A 16154-nucleotide genomic window follows, 5' to 3' on the forward strand; every position below is an offset into this window, starting at 1 on the left:
GCATTGAACCTGCTGTGTGTGGGAAAGCACGGGATTCAAATGTAATAAATAAATAAATAAATAAATAGACAAGTGAGTCTCTGCTTTAGTCCTTGGTTCTTAAATCCAACGTGTCAGTATATATACACTGCAACTGTGTATTCCTCTTCATTAGAAACCACTTAGATGCTGGTGTTCTCGTATAAGTTCCCTTATTGGTGCATTAGGTGCTCTGTCTCTTCATTGCACCGAAGTCCAATGAAAGAATCTCTTCATACGCTGCTTGGGAACTTTTCTTTCCTGCCGTTGTCTTTTTTTTTCAGCTCTATCCAAGCCCTTTCCTTTACTAAATCTGTGGGGACCCATGCCCCCCCATGGCCCCACCTAGCTACGCCCCTGCAATGAATATGTATGAGAGAGATTTGCAGTTTGATATTGCTGCTTTTATTGTTACTAAAATGACCTTGTGTTTCACATTGGGATTTGCTGTAACACTGTACCCCTGACACAGCCTGAGGGCAAAAAGTGACCACGTGGGATTTTTAATAAAGGATTACATCTTTCAAGGACCCTTTTTATCCGTGCTAATAATGTTCTTTGTCTTCTGGAATTCCATGTTACCAATAATGGCCCATAGTCAGGGCCGCCGAGAGACTAGGCTGGGCCTGGGGCAAGGCCGCCCCGCCTCCATTCCCCCCCCCTCCCGCCGCTGCTGTCCCCCATTGCTCCTCCCGCTGCTGCAGTCCGCGGTCTCACCTGCCTGCCTACACGGCTCTGAGCCCCCTTCATTCAAAGCAGCAGTCGCAGATCGCGTCTCTTCTGGCCTTCCCTCCCTGTGTCCCGCCCTCGTCTTATGTAACTTCCGGTTTCCACGAGGGCGGGACACGGGGAGGGAAGGCCAGAAGAGAGGCGATCTGCGACTGCTGCTTTCAATGAAGGGGGCCTGGAGCCGTGGAGGCAGGCAGGTGAGACCGGGGACTGCAGTGCCGGCGGCCTGATCCCGGTGCCGGGCCCCCCTTGGAGGCCCAGGGAATTTTGCCCCCCCCCCCCTCTCAGCGGCCCTGCCCATAGTTTGCAGGTGAAGTGATAGGGCAGCTGATGTGGCATGGATATATCATTCCAGAGTGGTTATATATCATAGGGATTAAAGGGGATCAGTGCTATGCTGCAGAGCCAAGCAGGCGGCATAGGGATGTGCTTCTGGCACTGGGTGTTGGGAGCTCAGATGACTGGTTTTAGCTCTCGTAGGCTCAGGTTATAGGCCAGGTCCAGTTCAGTCTCACAGAGACTCCTGTTGGTCAGTCTAAGGACTGCATAGTAAGATCCTCCAATGTGAGCTGTATTACACTGTCTGGACCACAAATGAGAAACTGCAGAATGGTGAGGAAACAGAGGTCATCCACCCGGACTACCAACAGCTGAATGGGGACAAGGAGGAGAGAGGCCATGTACAATAGCTCCCTGATGAGCTCCAGATGGAGAGGAGTGAGAGAGGCGGTGCAGGGGAACAGAGCCACCAAGAGGGGGGGGCAAGGTTCCCCGGGCCCGCACCAGGGTCTCTCTCTCTCTTTCCTGCTCCTGACGGGACCCAAGTGATCGCGTCCCGACAGGAGCAGGAGAGAGAAAACTCTGGCGTTGGGCCCCCCTTGGAGACTGGGGAGGACCCGGAGCTGCCTCCTGCGCTGCTCTTCTGCCCGTTGCTGATCGGCTGCTTTTCCTCTCAGGCGTACATGCTCGGTTTTGAAACCCAGCATGCCCTGAGAGGAAAAGCATCCGCAGGGGCAGGCAGTCAGTGCTGAAGGAAAATGTCTTCTGCTGGCGGGGCCTCGGGATCCCGCCAACCAAAGGTATTTCAATTTCTGTTGCGGCAGTGGCAGAGATCAGAGGGGGGGCAGCAGCAGACAACAATTTTTTTTTGGGGGGGGGGGGGCGGCAGCAGCCCTGCCCCAGGCCCAGTTCAGTCTCTCAGCGGTCCTGCAGGTTGAGACCCAGGGAACCAGAGGCCGCATTTGGAGCTCTTGTTCCTCCGATTTACCGAACGGAGAAGTCATTTTTCAAGCCATCCTCATTCCGAATGCCAAGATGATTGTGTCCCAGTGATCTTTCAGGCTGGCTGATTTCTGGATCAATGGCGATCATGTTTGACGGCACCGTGGGGAAGCAGCCATTACCCACATCTTTTCCCCTCCAGCGCGCCAGAAATACCAAAGTCTCCCCGGCACTAAGTGCTATTGATTTTAGCTGCTGCCTGCTCCCTCAACCCCCCCCCCCCCCATCACCCCTCACCCCAGAAGTGTGGGGAATACTTGAAAAGAGCTTCATTAAAATAACAAAATAGAGAGCTCAGGGTAACAGAGTTTGATAAGCTGTACATAGAGCTTAGTGCCGGCTCTGTGTACTTTAGTCTGCATCAAGCTTATTAACTAATGTAGGAAGGAGGGGGGGGGGGGGGTTCACAGAAACAATTTGCACATAAAATTCTGTGCAGATATTAGCACACAGTTGATTGAAATCCTGTGATAACGATGGCATTAGTTATTGCCCCTGAATGCAGACGGTGTTCCTAAGCCCTGAAGGCCTAAGGCATTGCTTTTCATGCTGAGAATGTAATTTCTCATCTGAGGTGAGAATTTCACTTTAAGCCTGAGGTCATACTGACCAATAATAAATATAGCAGCTGAGTGATCTCCCCCCCCCCCCCCACCCCCCCCCACCACCACCAATAGCTGAAAAAATGTAGCAGCAGCCTGAGTGCATCCCTGTCCGATTCCCAATATATTAAAAAGAAGTTCCCATTAACAGCATCAGGACGGGGAGAGGGCTGATCATTAAGGTGCAGGTGCAGATGATCAGAAGCCCCCCCCCCCCCCCCGCGCTGTTCAAAACAGCGCTCTATAATTAGTGCTGGAACAGAGTGGGGCATTAATGCCCCTATTAGAGTGGAGGAGTAGCCTAGTGGTTAAGGTTAGTGCAGCAGACTTTGATCCTGGGGAACTGGGTTCAATTCCCACTGCAGCTCCTTGTGACTCTGAGCAAGTCACTTAACCCTCCATTGCCCCTGGTACAAAATAAGTACCTGAATATATGCAAACCGCTTTGAATGTAGTTGCAAAAACCTCAGAAAGGCAGTATATCAAGTCCCATTTCCCTTTCCCTTCCCTAACAGCATGCACAGATAGGCATGCTACTAGCTCTGATCCTAGGGGTACCTTTGCAGGAGGATTGTGCCTGGGGGGGGGGGGGGGGGGGGGAGGGCTGCAGAAGTTGTTTGACAGGTCTGGGCTGTCAAAAAAAAAAAACCCCAAAGCATTCTGGTGGACCTCCAGACCCCCTCCCCCAACAGAGGAGCTGAGGATCCCCCTGGAAGGAGGAGGGAGTGCTACTCCCTCCTCATCATTTGAATATATGGGGGGGGGGGGGTGGAGTCAGGGCTGCAAGACTACCAAGTTCAGTTGGAGGTCCACTGGACCTCCAGCCCTTTCTTCTGTCAGGTGTGGGGGTTGGGTCAGGGTAAGGTGGGGTGCTACACCACCAGGGAGGTCTCTTCTGTTGGGGGGGGGGGGCAGTCCTCCAGGTCTTGTATTTGGCAGAGTGTCCTTAGGTTTGACAACAGGTCCAGAGAAAACCTTTTCTGCTGGTCTCCCCCATTCTGCTTGGTAAACCCTAACGCATAGGGTTTGCAGCGGGAACAGCGCCCTTGTTTGGCATGCTGCCTGCTATTTATAAGGGAGGAATGTGGAAGACCCTCATTTGCAAACTCCAGATTGGTGTGCGGTAGGTAAGCCCGCAGTGGGCTTGCCACCCCGTAGTAAAAGCCCCTCAGATAGGTGCTATTCTTCAACTTGCAAATACAATTTGTACCCAGGGTTATAGAATTTGAGGGACAGTGTGTGTGAATTCTGCAGTATGAGGGGCCCAGTCAAGAAGGGAGCCCAGAAACCACACTGCAACAGCAGAATCAGCGCATGGTGAACATTACTTACCTTTCAGAAAGTTGAAACGCTGCCTCTTTCAGTAAAACTACTCTCTGCCCTGCCCCCAGCAGCCGAACAAATGCAGAAGCGCCTCACCCCATACCGCTGGGCCAAAGTCTTGTCATAACTGCCGTGCATGACTTCAGCCCAGTAATGGGAGGTGAGGTGCTGTGCGCTTCACCAGTTATTGGGGGCAGGGTCAAGAGTAGCCTCAGTAAGGGGTGGATAATCAGAAGCCCCACGCTGTTCCATACAGCGCTCTAAATATAGCGCTGGAACAGAGCGGTGCTACACCACCCCTATGATCAGAGATCATAGCATGCAAATTTAAGCACGCTATTTTCTCTGATCATGGGATAAAAGTGCAGGAGGGTTGTGCCTGAGCGCACTTGTTTGACAGGTCCGCGCTATCAAAAGCTCAGACCTGTCAAACACAGGCTCCCTCCAACTGCTGGGCCCTGGTGGCCTGGTACACCACCCCCCCCCCCTCCCCCGAGCCCCCACACCCCCCTAACACAGGGACACGGGGGCAAGAGATCCGGTGCATCTCCAGCCTCCATAAACCCCCCCTCACATGCCCTCCTCTTCAGCGCTGCTTTCAAAATGGTGGTGTCCAGCCCTGCCCAGTGCATCCTGGGATGTGCTGGGCTGAGCTTCCAAACACATATAAGGGAGAAAAGCTCCGCCCAGCACATCCCAGCAGGGCTGGGTGTCGCCATTTTGAAGGCGGTGCTGAAGTGGAGGGAGTGTGCTACTCCCTCCTTCACCGCAAAGGTACCGGGGGGAGAGGGGCCACTAGACCACCAGGTGGGGGGGTTGTGGGGACTGGAGGTCCGATGGACTTCCAGCCCCCGTGTCACTGGTTTGGGGTGGGGGTTCAGGGCTCCTGCAGGGGGGCTCAGGTTCGGGTTCCAGTCCTTTTGGGGGGATGGGGGAGCCTGCTGGCATGCAAATGCATGCTGGACAGGGCTCCCCATTCCTCCCCAATGCTCCGCACGCCCCAACACCAGCTCTAAGCTGCCCGCTTAGCATTGGGGAAGAATAGGTAATGCCCTGTTTAGCATGCATTTGCAAGCTCATGGCATTCAGAGCTGGCCAGCGTGTTGCTACACTCACTGGCCAGCCCTGATCATACTTCTTCAACAAGGCCTACAACGAGAACCAAGAGCTTCACTGATCCACTTTCTAAACCCAACCAGCTATGAAAATCCGCTTCTCCAATCACCCACCTAATCACTTCCTTTTTCTTCCCTACTTAATCTCTGTACATTACTAACTGTATCTGATATTCTGGAATGACAATGTCATAACAAAACTATGTAAGCCACATTGAGCCTGCAAATAGGTGGGATAATGTGGGATACAAATGCAATAAATAAATAAACATAGGCGCTAGTGGGGCGTTATTGACCTCTAGCACCTGCATTTGCTTTTCATCATCTGCCTGAAGGTGGCACAGCATATTTTTGAAAAGTAACTTATGTTTTCCACACACTGTCTCTAAATTTTGGGGGGGTCGGGGACGGGGTGTGGGAGGGGTTAGGAGGGCAGGGAAGTTCCTATTGCCATCAGCGCCACCTTCAGTCCATCAGCAAAAGTTTGCTTGGAGGCCCCTCATTTGAAGTTGGGCCACTGTCTCCACACGCACTGGAACATTTCAGCCAAGGCTTTATGGCTGGATTTAGACTCCAGGACATCACGGGCTGGCACTGGATATGCCCCATCAGAAGTTCAGTCATGCACTATAATAAAATATAGCAAATGAAGGAGAGAACAGAAATATGGAAGGACCACGCTGGTCTTTATCTGCCGTCATTTACTATGCTACTATATATATTTTTTTTACTTTGTTTTCACTAAGAAGGGGTTTTCTGGGTAATTTAGGGCCCAGAGTTGCAGTTTCTTCTGATTAGGGCACATAAGTGCCATCTATCTGCCAAGTTAAACAAGACCTTCTTCAGTCAATCAAATAAATTACAGGTTTTTGAAATTCATTTACCTATAATTATTTCTAATTAAGAGCAGCGTGTGTGTGTGTGTGTGTGTGTGTGTGTGTGTGTGTGTGAGTGAGTGAGGCTCACAGCAATCTCAGGCGTGCTGTAGGATAGGAGAGTTGCCAGACACTCCATGTCAGAAGGAAAAGGCTGTGCCAGTTCTGGTTTTGCCCTACTGCATGCAGGGACTTGTAGTCCATTGCTTGTTTTGGGAGGGATGAAAACTTCAAGTCCATTCAAGCAAGGCGGAGGAGGGAGAGAGGTAGGTGTAAAACCAGGCATGGATTCACCTCCTGATGACATGGGAGTGCTGACAACCTTACCACAGGGACCACAGCAGCCTCCCCCCCCCCCCCCCCCCCCCGAACCCTCCAAGCTTTAAAACCAGGACTAGCTCAACATGTGCCTGGTGGGCTGGAGTCACCATGACTGTCACCGAGTTAAATATATCTTATCAGGAGATTATAAACCATTCCTGGATTTCTGCCCCTGCCTCCCCCCCCCCCCCCCCCCTTTACAGTCAAACTGCCCCTGTTCTGACAGATTTTAGATGTAATTACTGAGAAACCTAAGTGCAAGACAGCTTACATTTATTTATTTATCCACTCCACCATGAGGGTAAATTCAAGAAAGGTCGCCAAAAGGTAGACATCAATCATTTAAGCACAAACACCCAAAGTCTATATATGGTGACTAAAGTTGAACGCACAAATTAATTGTTTAACAAGCCAATTGGCACCGATAATTGGTCTCTCAAATATCCCTCCTCTCCTGCACACCTTTTAAATTTCAGATTTTCTGTGAGGAGCAACCAATACACACTACTCATGTTGGCCCCACATCCTTCCCACTGATGCAGCTTCCTGATTCCGCATAGGCGGGAATACATCAGAGGGAAGGCTGTGGGGCCGGTGTAAGCAGTATGTATCAGTCGCTGCTTCCCGCAGGCGAAGATCTGCTATTTATAAGGTATGCAGGAGGGACAGTTGTTGGGAGTTTTCAGCTTGGGAATCTCTGCCGGCCACATCATAGGTGTGCTGCTACTGGTGGGCCTGGGCTCAAGCCCACCCTTGGCTACGCCACTGCAGTATATCGAATAGCGCTAAGCACTATTTTGGGATGCATCTAATTTATAGACACCATTTACAGAATCAGTCCCTTAGCATGCACTAAACATAACGCGCTAGCTGAATAATACATGCCATGCCCTCTCCCTCAAAATTGATAATGCGCTGGTTAGAGCGTGCAAACAGGCAAAATATAGTAGCCTGTTTGCACATGCTAACCACGCATTAAGGGCCAATTCTATAAATGGTGCGTTAAAAATCAGAACTGAAAAGAAATAAAAAAAAAAAAAATCAGAACTGAAAAAACCATGCGCTTAGCGGGATTCTATAAACTACACCTAAACCTAGGTGTAGTTTATAGAATATGCTCACGAGCCATTTTTGTGACTAAAATTTAGGTGAACCCATTTAGGCCACCTAAAACCAGGCCTAAATACCTGCACCTAAGTGAGGCACAGATCCGGTGTATTCCATAATAGTGCAACAAAGCCATGCCCCTTTTTTAACTGCACATGTGTAGGGGTAGGGAACGGGGGGGGGGGGGGGGGGGGGGGGTGGGGGGGGGGGGAGGTTTAGCAATCGCTAATGGATGGTTTCAGGGAATCAGTGTATTTAGTACATTTTATTAGTAAGGGGGTAAGAGAGTATGTAAATGTAAATTTGAAAAGTTCGTAGACTGCATGTACTGTTATAGCTTTATTATGAAAGCGTTGGTATTAGCATATTTGTGGTATTGCTGAAGGTTGTGTTTACATTGATTTGTCATCAATAAAATTGTTGAAACATAACTGCACACGCACAGTGTTATAGAATACGCCTAGAAAGTTGTGAATGTATATTCTAATTAAAGCCAATTAGTGCCGCTAATTGGTTGTTATGTATCAATTATCAGCAGGGCCGTGCCAAGGGTCTCTGGCGCCCCCCTGCAGACTACCAGTTGGCGTGCGCCCCCCCCCCGCACCTGCCTGGCTCCAAGGCAGCAATTCCCCTCTCTCCCCTGCCCTCCCGCTCCCATGTAGGAACTGCCCGCCCTCTTCTCCCCCCCAAGATCCCGTTCCTTTTTTTTTCTTTTAAATTTACCTTCCTCCGGCAGCGCAGCGTCAGTGAAGGAGGCGGCGCTCCCAGTCCCGACGTCTCTAGCCTTCCCTTGTTCGCTGCTCACTGCCCCGCCTTCTTCTGACGTCGGAGGATAGCACCCCCCTGCGGCGCTTACCCGGCTTACCGCATCAGCACGGCCCTGATTATCAGCGCTGATTGGCTTGTTAATTAAGCTGTGCACTCAGTTTGGACATGCAGCCAAATTAGCGCACACAAGTCAAGGCACCATATGTAGAATTTGGGGGTAAGGGCTTAATGCTCTTTAGTAAAAGGGCCCCTAAATCTCAGACAGAAAATGAAAAGATAACTCACAATGCAAAATGACCCCTAGGTAGCAGACTTTGGAAAGAACAGGAACCGCATGATCATCGGTGTGCAGTTCTGCTGCAATAATTAAGACCTCTGTTTGGCAAACAGTCAACAATTCAGTTTTAGATAGATTAAAGCGACAAACCCTGCACTAAGAGCCAAGACGAGACTGAAATAATGCAATTACTCATATGGTTCAAGGAGTCCTCAACAATCCGTACAGCTGCAAAGAACACAATAATATTCTCAGCAGCATAGAAACGATATTCAACGTTCCAAGTTCATAACAAATCACGTAAAGGGCGCCTATAATCTAGGTGGTCTATTTATGAAGCCGTGTTAGCTGTCATCTGGGCAGTTAACAAGTCCTATTAGTTAGCAAAGGCAGTAATTTCCACATCAACAGCTAATGCGTAAAAGGACAGAGAGGCCCCAGTGCTCAAAGCTTACCGTTAAAGAATGACACGGGGACAAAGTTTGTCCCCATCCCCACAGGTTCTGTCTCTGTCCCTGTCCGGTCCTCGCATGCCCTGTCTCCGTCCCCGCCCCATCCCCACAGGCTCTGTCCCTATCCCCGCCCAATTCCCCATGGGCTCTGTCTTCATCTGCAGAAGCCTCGAACACTTATGATTTTATATTTAAATCTTTTTATTAAAGTATAAAAAGGAACAATATGCTGTGCAACTGTTGTGTATAAATTACAAACAGAAAACAATAATAACAACGAGCAGCTATAATAACCCTCCCACCACCACCACCCTCTACCCTTCCAACTCCAACAATAGCTGACTTCTACTACCCCAAGGAACCCTAATCCACCCTGTTCAAATGTCCGGGGGTACAAAATACAACCCGTTCTGTATGCCCTAGAGAGTAGAAATATGCCCTATGATGCACTGTTATTACTTTTTAATTTGTGGATTCAGTCTAGCTCTCCTGTCTTCCACAATCCCTCTTGCAATAGAAGATGTCTTTCTAGAAGATGTGCTGGTAGCAGAATGTACAGGATTCCCCATGCAAATTTTGCTAGCTATGGCCAGAATGCTTGTTTGTTTTTCAACAAAATCAAAACATCGTCATCTGCATCAAACATAAATAACAGTCCACTTCATTAACAGGCTTCAAAGTAGAAAATAACATGGGGCCAAAATTTGTCCCTGTCCCCTCCTTGTAGGATCTGTCCCTGTCCCTGCCCCATCCCTCTGGGCTCTGTCCCCAACCCCACCCCTGTGTTGTTCTCTACTTACCCTGCTTGCAATGTTTGATTTAGATTGCTTGTAGCCAGTCTACTGCACATGTTATTCAGTGTCTAATGCACAAAGGGCAGCTACTGATAATATTATACAAATGTTCCTGCAGGTCTGGAGCTCTTGTTGTGTGACTGCAACTTCTCAGTGAAGCAGTCTACTTGCATTTTTTGATAGAGAAGGGAGAGAGATGGGACTTGATATATCACCTTTCAGTGGTTTTTGCAACTACATTCAAAGCAGTTTACCTAGTATATACAGGTCCTTATTTGTACCTGGGGCAATGGAGGGTTAAGTGACTTGCCCAGGGTCACAAGGAACTGCAGTGGGAATTAAACCCAGTTCCCCAGGATCTAGAGTCCGCTGCACTAACCACTAGGCTACACTAGCAACATTCCACATACAATCTCCAATAGTAGCAACATTCCACGTAGAATCACCAATAGTAGCAACATTCCATGCAGAATCTCAAATATCAATATACTGCCTTTCTGTGGTTTTTGCAACTATATTCAAAGCAGTTTGCATAGTATATACAGGTACTTATTTGTACCTGGGGCAATAGAGGGTTAAGTGACTTGCCCAGAGTCACAAGGAGCTGCAGTGGGAATTGAACTCAGTTCCCCAGGATCAAAGTCCACTAGGCTAACTACTAGTCTACTCCTTCACTCCACTGATAGTATTTGCATGTATGTTTTAAATTGGCCATGCGCATGTATTATTGCCCTGATTCTATAACAGTCACCATAAATTGCGCGCAGAAGTTTAGGCGTGCTCCTCCTCCCTACGTGATACATTCTGGTATTGTAGTGCCAATTTTGAATGGAAAATATAATTTAAATTGCCACTCTGCCTAAGATGTGAGTTTAACATCCAGGACTAGCAGAAAGTCAGGTAGTGACCCGCTCAGTTTCTAAACCACAGCCCTACCCCACAGAAACAATGCCCCTAGATTTGGCTACTTCTGTCCCTTCTATCACGGAACTGCCAAGTTACCCAGTTTCAGGAGGGAGCCTTTTTGACCAGTCCCAGTTTTTAACCTGATATCCCAAAAATGCTGTGGTTTTTGCAGTCCCTGATTCTACCCATTGAGACTAATGCTACAGATCCCAGAATGCATCTGAATGGGGCTGTCAAAAATCCAGGACTGGATTGGCAGTTCTGGTATCATATCCTCCTAGCCCTAGGGGAGAACTGAGCACTATACTAGGAAACCTAGTGATGTGAAGATCTGCTCCCCCAGTCTTCCATAACTGTTGTCCATCTTCATTTGTCATAATAACCGATGCTTCTCTATGGCTCCCCTGAATGAGTCCCCTAGGCTGTTTTTTTACTTCGGCTTTGCTTCGCCATCCCTGGAAGATCCCTTCCTGCACCTTGATTTCTTGTAGCTTTCCCTCCCCCCCCCCCCCCCCCCCCCCCCCTTTATATTCAGTATAAGCCTGTCCCATTTGTCACCTCTGCAACAGCCACATAAAACCTTTTAACAAGGGAGGGTATCTCTGGCTACTGCCACTGTCAGGTCACACCAGGCTGTATTAGGATTTGTATACATACTGTAGTGTTTTTAATGATGTTTGGTGACATCCTCTGAACTGTTACCTGACAAGTTGTCTGCTTGTTAAAGTGAACTCCCTTGGTACACACTACTTCACCCTGACAGACAGGCAGACCCAGGTTGAGAACAGACTGGCAGGAATGTGACAGAGTGTCATGTTTTATACTGTGTCCTAATCTCCAAACACAGGGGCATTTTGCTTTTCTCTCTCTCTCTCTCTCTCTCTCTCTCTCTCTCTCTCTCTCTAATACATACACAAAGCTTCCATCCTCTTCTCCTTTCTTTCTCACATACCTCATAGACACAACTTCCCCTCCCCAACCCTCTCTCTCACCCCTTCCCCTTTATACACAACGTCTGTTTCTCACTCACACACACACATCCCACTTATACACAACTTCTGTCTGTCACAGTCACACTCACTCTCTCTCTCTCTCTCTCTCTCTGTCACCCGTCTTATACACAACTTCTCTCTCACAAACACACCCCTCTTATACACCTTCTCTTCCTCTTGTCCCTCGTTCAGGTACACACCTATACACAGCTTCTCTCCTCCTCCTCATACACACCTCTCCTATGTACAGCTTCTCCCCCTCTTTCACAAACACATCTATACACTGCTTCTTCTCCTCCTCCTCCTCCTTCTCACACACACCTCCTGTATTGCTCCTCTCCCTCTCCTCTTGTCCCCCCCCCCCTCTCTCTCTCTCTCTCACACACACACACACACCTTCTATACACTGGGTCTCTCCCCTCCTCCTTCTCTTCTCCCTCTCTCTCTTTGTTACATCCTCCTATACACCTTCTATCCCCACTCCTCTTCTTGTCCCTCTCTGTTACACACCTCTTCTCCCCCTCCTCCTCTTGTCTCTCTTTCTCTCTCTTCGTCACACATCTATGCACCGCATCTCTCCCCTCCTCTTCTTATCCCTCTCTTCATCATCACACACCTCCTATACAGGTTTCTCTCCCCACTCCTCTTCTTATCACTCTCGCTCTCTCTCTCTGTCACACACCTCCTACACCTCTTCTCTCCCTCTCCCCCTCGTTCTCCCTCTTTCTCTCTCCCTCCTTCTCTCTTCGTCACACACCTTCTATACATGCCACTTCTCTCCCCTCCTCCTCTTACCCCTCTTCACACACACACACACACTGCTCATACAACTTCCCTTCCACTCTCTCACCACCCCCCCCCCCCCCGCCCATCTCACACGCTCTGTCTCAGCGACCCTTAAAGAAAGGGTCTCTGTGTATATCACAATCTGTAATAATAACAGTTTCTCTTCTAGTCACACAAAGGCTAAGTCACATTCATTCTCTCTTGTTACACACCCACTTTCTCTCTCCGCCTCCCCGATGCCTACAAACGCACACATTTCGTGTCACTCCGGAGTCAGCGCATCACTCTGGGCACCGGAGCGCAAGAGGGAGGCTGCGGGCAGAAGGCTGGCATAGCTCCTCAGCTGGGATCCCGGGCACCTGCTAGTCCCGGGCGAGGAAAGTTTGGCCAGCACTGCTGTTGGGGAGAGCAGGACCAGCCCCACTCCTTTATCTCGGTCCGAGTTAGGAGGGACTGCGTTTCACCCTCCAAAGCCAAACTTTCTGCACAAAGCTTGTCCCCCCCCCCCCCCCCCCCCTAATACGGTCGCTGATCGAGGTGACCGTGGCTTGAGGATCGTGGTGCTACAGGGTTTCCAAGGTCTCCTGGGAGGGACAGAGGACAAGAGGTGAGCGGACTCTTTAACTAAGTGTGTGTGTGGGGTGGGGGGAATGAAACAGGCAAATGCGTTTGTGCCTCCTGTCCTACCCCCAACCAGCCTGATTCCCCCCCCCCCCCCCATTCCGTGTCCCTCCTCTTGGTTCCAGTCCTTCCTGACTGCCACTTGTCCTGGCTTTTCCTTCTCTACCTTTCCCGTCTTGCATTTCATTTCAGTCATTTCTCTGCCCTCCTCTCGCTCGCCCCTAGTCAGGATCCAGGAGGTGAGAGGTCCTGAGGGCTACGAGAAAACAGGACAGGCGTATGCAGGCAGGGAGAGGGCACATCGAGAAAGGTTGGCTGCAGGGTGGGAGATTAGAGAGCCCATAAAAGGCAGAAGGAAAGGAGAAGGTCCAAGCTGTGGCTATTCAGTTCCAGATATGAATTTCCCTGTATGTTTAGAACCTAGGGGAGCATACACCAAACAGTCCAGCCTCACCTCTAGGTGAGAGAGGTCCCTTCCCCGGGGAGCTGATGATCCTCCTCCGGTTAGCCGGAAAGTGGAGGAGAGATTCCTCAATAAATGGTGTGTTTTGAACACAAAGCATAGGAGATTAAACTGGGAGGGTTGGTTGGCACTGATGTGGCTATAGGTGACACCAGTTTTTGGATGCTGGGGCTATGAGATTGGTATCTTCTTAGAGCTGCAGTTCTTGGAGGCAGAGTTACTTAAAAAAAACCACACAGGAACCGGCTCTGTGGGTACCAGTGGTGCTGAGCACCCCAATATTGAGCAAGCTCCTTCATTGTGTGCAGAGAGGGGTTTGGCATCCGCAGTCATTTTGAAATTTTGGTGCCTATCCCAGAGAGTAATCTCTTCATGTCAGATTACATTTGAATAGGGAAACAAATCTTATCCCCACCTCTCTCTCTCTCTCTCTCTCTCTCTCTCTCTCTCTCTCTTTCTCTCTCTCTCCCTCCCTCTCTCTCCCTCCTCCTTTCACTCTCCTCACTCCCCTTTCTTTTCCTCTCTCTTCCTAGCATCCTTTGCCCCTCATATTCCATCTTTCCTCTGCTGTTCTCTCTCTTTCTCTGTCATTTGTCATCTCTCACTGGAGACCTTTTTTTTTCTGTATTTCTCCCCTCCCCCTCCCCTTGCTTCATGTGTGCTTTATTCTCTTCCCTTGTATCTCTCGCATTTTTTTTTCCTGAGTTAAATATGAGCAGGGGTCTCATTTATATCTGAGGAGGGGGATATCCCAAGACTCAGAGTCTAGTAATCTCTATGTGCACTATTCGTAGGTGTAGGGTTGCAGTGGGATAGGGTGGGGAGTAGAAAGGAAAGCCAATGGGAGACTTCTTGTAGCAGGTACAGGTGAGACCACTATGGGAAAGACCAAGGGAAATGTTATCCAGATAACCAGGGAAAGAAAATAAATCTTGCAGCTGATAAGAGGCATTTAAACTAAGTTTCTTGGTCTGCCACTGCCTTATTTCCTGGCCTGGATTACCCTATTTTCTCCCTTTGGCCAGAGAAAATCATTTTTTTCTACAGATCTTGGAGGGGGGGGGGGCAGAGAGAGAAGGGCAGGAGATTTCTCTGTTTTTATGTCAGTGTTATGCAGGAAGTGCTCTTATTTCTTGTAAAGCACAATTCACTGACACAGAGATTGCCTATACATCTTATTTGTAAGGCAATAATTCCTTCAGCGCTCTAAGCGAAATTCTGTGATTTTCAGCTTCTTTCCTCCAAGGTAAAATAAATTGTTCAAGGTGTCCCCAGCACTCTCAGAGCATTAGCAGGACTGTCACTCCCTTGTGCTTTGATTTTAAGAGCACTCAGCCCCTTCTCAAGAGTGTTTCTCACTGGTGAGATAGTCTTATCAGCCTAAGAGTGTCTGAAACATCATGACCTAAGTCTATGCTGAGAGAGGTTTTAGCACAAATATCCATATTATTTTCTTATCTGGGGGAGAACAGGTCTGAGGCGGGGACAATTGCTTGGAATTTCAGCACCATAAGTGGCCCCCCCTAGTTGTAACTTGAGTGATTTCAGTGATGTAGAACTTCTGGGCGGCTAGCACTAGATTCTGTCCTGGACACCAGTGTGTCAAGTGGCAGCCAGAGGGTGAGTTTCATTCCAGACCTGTACAGAGCAGGATAGAGATGACATGGCCTTTCTTCATTCAGATGAACCTGGTGAGAAAAACAAAATATCTGTAGTGATCACCTTGCTGATTGATTTACATTTTTAGCTCATGGGGGGATATCATGTCCACTGCTCATCTGTGCAGTGGAGAGGTCAATGAGGGGGGGGGGGGGGTTGCCTGAAATTTGACATTTGAGAATTACGCACAATAAGAATCAAAGCTGGAACTTGTAAACTAGGTTGGTTGATAAGACGGAAAGGAAAGGGGATGAGACTTGATATACTGCCTTTCTGTGGTTACAATTAAAGCAGTTTACATATCAGATAGAGGTACTTATTTTGTACCTGGGGCAATGGAGGGTTAAGTGACTTTGCTCAGAGTCATAAGGAGCTGCAGTGGGAATTGAACCCAATTCCCCTGGTTCTCAGGCCACTGCATTAACCTTTAGGTTTCTTCTTTAGTAATTTTTGGAAATCTCTGGAGTACACCTGTCTGGTCTTGTTTAGAAGATTGTAAGTCATTTTCTGCTCTCCTTCCCCAAGAGCCTTTTAGCAGGGTCCACCATTCCCTTAATCCTTAGAGTTTCTTTCTGGTTTTCTGATCTTTTGGGGGCAGATGTTTGAGGTGAGGGCAGAGGCATAGCTAGGACTGAATGGACCCCAGGCAGAAAAATTATGATGGTAATGGGGACCTTTAGGGTGAGGGAGGGGGAGCCCATTCAGAGCTCCAATAAACAAACTCTGCAAAAAGCAAATACATTCCAGACTTATAGAAAATCTGGCAAAGTAACAGAAACAGAATGTAATATATCAGAGAGGCACATTGTCCCAAGCCAACATATTACAATTAATAAATTCAGAAAAAAAATTTCTACCTTTGCTTTCTGAACATTACTTTGGTCCTGGTGTCTCTTTTCTGCTTTTCTCTATTTTTTCTTAACTCTCTTCTCAGGGTATCCTGGCCTTTTGACATTTATTTTCTCTCTATGTCCACTTTCCATCTTTTCTCTGTGTCTCTTATCTGTCCTGTCCAGCATCTCCCCCCCCCCCCCCCCCACCATGTCCTGGTCCCTGTCTTCCCCC

The 16154-nt window shown here is 48.7% G+C and overlaps 1 protein-coding gene across 1 annotated transcript in view; it reads left to right on the forward strand.

Moving 5' to 3' along the window:
* Positions 1-12872: 12872 nt before the first annotated feature.
* LOC115480450 overlaps positions 12873-16154 on the forward strand; it is a 49896-nt gene continuing 46614 nt past the window's right edge. Inside the window, exon 1 of the mRNA XM_030219132.1 lies at positions 12873-12953. The gene's annotated coding sequence lies outside the window, so the exon portion shown is untranslated. The remainder of the gene's footprint in view (positions 12954-16154) is intronic.

This window comes from Microcaecilia unicolor, chromosome 11 (assembly GCF_901765095.1).
Source record: "Microcaecilia unicolor chromosome 11, aMicUni1.1, whole genome shotgun sequence".
Classification (NCBI taxonomy): domain Eukaryota; kingdom Metazoa; phylum Chordata; class Amphibia; order Gymnophiona; family Siphonopidae; genus Microcaecilia; species Microcaecilia unicolor.